The sequence below is a fragment of the Lepidothrix coronata genome, unplaced genomic scaffold (genome assembly GCF_001604755.1).
Source record: "Lepidothrix coronata isolate B3197 unplaced genomic scaffold, Lepidothrix_coronata-1.0 Scaffold371, whole genome shotgun sequence".
Classification (NCBI taxonomy): Eukaryota; Metazoa; Chordata; class Aves; order Passeriformes; family Pipridae; genus Lepidothrix; species Lepidothrix coronata.
This window is the reverse complement of record NW_016690551.1, coordinates 122,330-125,723: the sequence shown is the minus strand read 5'-3', so window position 1 is coordinate 125,723 and position 3,394 is coordinate 122,330. Positions and strand designations below refer to the sequence as shown.

At 52.8% G+C, this 3,394-nt stretch overlaps 1 long non-coding RNA gene across 2 annotated transcripts; it reads left to right on the top strand.

Moving 5' to 3' along the window:
* The first annotated feature begins 572 nt into the window (after positions 1–572).
* On the top strand, positions 573–3,084 carry LOC108509541. 2 transcript variants are annotated; one of them, XR_001878639.1, is made up of 4 exons: positions 573–665; positions 1,257–1,378; positions 2,143–2,391; positions 2,762–2,804. It is a non-coding gene; the product is annotated as an uncharacterized LOC108509541 (long non-coding RNA). The 2 variants fall into 2 exon arrangements; XR_001878638.1 differs by having other exon boundaries at positions 2,143–3,084.
* The last annotated feature ends 310 nt before the right edge of the window (positions 3,085–3,394 follow it).

Here is a 3,394-nt window from a genome sequence, read left to right as displayed (position 1 = left end):
CGGGGAGGGTGGGAGGGACACCCGGGCTCGGCTCCCGGGGTTTTGCAGGGGTTGCATAATCCCCGCGGTGCCCCCGGGGCTGCTGCTGCCCTTCGCTGTTTATTTGCTCAGCAGCAATTAGAGCGGCCCGTAATTACGATCAGCGCTTCGTTTACATAAAGAATCCGCTCCCGCTCGGGCTTCGGGGCGAGCCACGCGCCAAGACAAACCTTGGGAAGCGAGGCTGAACCTCGGGAGGGGAAAAAAAAAAATAAAATTAACGTGACACCGCGTCCAGGGGAAGGGAAAATAGGAGAGAAGGAGGGAGAGCGCCCTCCCCTTCCACCCCGGCTCGGATTTCCCTCTGGATGGGGAAAACTGGGAGCGCTGGGATGGTTACACCGCACCTTTTAATTGGGAATTAAGAGCCAAACAGCTCCGTCCCAGCAATCAGCGGGTTTGCAAAGGTGGGAGCATCACTCCTGCGTCAGCAAACCCCGAACAGGTTTCTGCGGGATGGAGGGTTTGGGCAGGGTGAAAACTCACCTTTTTACGAGGGTGTTGCAGCATCTAAAGGTTTTTAAAAAAAAAAAAATTAGTCCAGAGACAGCAGCTCATCCTGGGTTTTCTTCCCTCCCTGCAGCGAGCTGGCTTGGCTTTACTCCTGAGAAATCAAAGGAAAGGCTGTAAGTATTAGGTTGATTTTCTAAACAATTCCCCTCTGAGCTTTTAAATAAGACCCAGGTTTTCGAGTAAGGGCAGAGCAGGACTGCTGAAAACAGCAGCGAGGGGAAAAAAAAAAAAAACACAACAAAACCAACCCACTTTTCATCCACGAAAACACTCGGATGAAAATATTTACATTTTCTTCCTCCTTGTTTTCAAGGTTGGGGAAATAGAAGAAGTTTTGCGTTTGGGAAAGCAGCTTCTCTGAAACTTCAGTGGGGGAAAAAAAAACAAAGCAAAAGCTGATTGATCTCTTCCAAACTTCAATAGGTGAAATGAAGCCAGTAATTAAAAAGTTTTGGGGTTAAAATCAGGTGGTTTGAGAAGCATTTGGGGAGAAAAGCAGCTCTTTTTGGGGGGGTTTTGCACTGAATCCCTCATCCCATTAATTCTTGCCCTCATGTCTGATTAAAAAATGATCTGATTTTTTGGGTAGATCTAGGAAAGACAGGAGCACGTGGACTAATTATTATCTGGGCTAATTATTACTCTTATTACTGATGAGGGCTAAACCTCCCTCGTCAGCCCTCTCTCTTCTTTCCCTCCCCCAGGTTTCCCAGATATTTTGAGCGTTTCCCCACTGCTAACTTCAGATTCCTCGTGCCACTCCGAGGACCTTCACCCCTTCCAGCCTTCCCACCTCATCCTGCGGCCCTGCCTGGGCACAGAGGGGGTGAGAGGCTGGAAAAGGCTCTGCTTCCATCCCGTCCTGCCAAACTCTCCTTGCCTCCCTCTGCCATTTCGGCACCAGAAGGGTGACACAGGTCCCTGCTGCCCTTTTATCCATGCCCTGGATCCCGGGAGCTCTTTGGTTTTCCTCCTTCAGCAACCAGAGATTCGGGGTTTATTTTTCCCAGGGCTATTTTTGGGGGGGGATGTAAATAGGGTCAGGGAGGCAGGAAGAGTTGCTCTCGAGGGAGAGGATGTTTCTGAGTGCCTGCCTCAGGAGAGCACTTGTCTGGGCTTCCTGGCTGCTGGGCCCTGCTCCCTGGGATCTGCTCTGCATCCAGAGGGGTGATGACAGGCTGTGCCTCACTCCTGGCAGCCACAGCAGTGAGGGGGATTCACTCCCAGCTCAGGGTGGTTGCTCAGAATCCCAGAATCCCAGGCTGGTTCGGGTTGGGAGGGACCTTAAAACACATCTCGTTCCATGGGCAGGGAAACTTCTGCTGTCCCAGGTTGTTCCAACTTGGCCTGGGACACTTCCAGGGATCCAGGAGCAGCCACAGCTTCTCTGGGAATTCCATCCCAACCCCTCACCACCCTCACAGGGAGGAATTTCTTCCCAATATCCCATCTAAACCCACTCTCTGGCAGTTTGGAAACCACTCCCCCTGTCCTGTCACTCCACACTCCTGTAAAATCCCTAAAAATCTTTGCCTCCAAGTCACATCAAAGGGAGGACATTCCATAATCCCACTTCTCCTCCCTCTCCAGAGACACCTTCTCTGCCCCAGGAGATGCCCTTCCTGACCAAACCCCCTGATGTTCTCACTCCCCTCTGAGCATGGACCAGCCCCTGAGTCCAACAGGAGTTACTGGACAGCTGGACTGGATCAACCATGGGATAACAGCTCCTTTATGAGCTCTTCCCATCCCAGAGATGCCATAATTCCCTTGGAGGCAGCCAGTGTGCGTGTGAGGCAGAGGGAGTGCCTGTGGATGAGGTGCAGGAAGCAATCCCAGGTGATGAGCCACTCCAAGGTTTTGGTTTCCCTGATTATGTGTCACCCCCAAGGCAACAACATCTGGGAAATAACCCAGCTCATCATCCCTGGAAATCTCAACCAGCAAAACCAGTCAGTGGTGGCGATCAGAGCTGGTTTGGGAAAGGGTTGGAGTAAGGCAAGGATGGACAGTGAGGGCTCTGTGAGGGTGGAGAGGCCCTGGCACGGGTTGTCCATGGAAACTGTGGCTCTCTCATCCCTGGAAGTGTCCAAGGCTGGGTTGGATGGGGCTTGGAGCAACCTGGGATAGTGGAAGGTGTCCCTGTCCACGGCAAGGGGTTGGATCTAGATTATATTTAAGGTCTCTTCTAACCTAAATAATTCCATAGTTCTATGATTCCACAACTCCTGCCACAAAAGCCCTGGAATCCCTGGACACCTCAGGAATTTTGGTGGCCCTACCAGGTAGTTGCTTCCCTTCTGCAAACTCCCTTCCCTCACGCAGCTCCCGGGGCCAACCAGCCAAAAACATTCCGGAATTAAAACCATCCCACCCCACGGAATCCTCATCCCGAGGCGTGGCGGGACCTGAGGACTCTCAGCCCGGGGTGTCCCACACTGGGGGGACACTCAGGGCAGCCCAACCCTGTCCCCCAGCGCTGTCCCCTCCTCCCTCTCCCTTTCCTTAGCAGGGATCGTTCCTCGGGGCCGGGAGCCGGAGCCAAAGCTCATCTCTGGAGGAGACATTTTTAGACAGTTTACAGATTCTGGCTTCCTGCTTTTAAATATCTCGGGTCCTTTTGTTTTCCATCACCTGCAAAGGAGGTGTGAGAGCAGGCAGTGTCCCCGGGTGACTCTGGGGGGGATCCTGCCCTCAGGCATCTCAGCCCTGTTTCCCCACTTTGGCGGAGAAAAGCCACGTTTTGGGAGCGACTGGAGTTTCCTCTTCCAGACACAACCCCCTCCATCAGCTTTGTTTGAGGCAGGGTGGGGGTTTAACACCAAACCCAGCCAGGATTTTT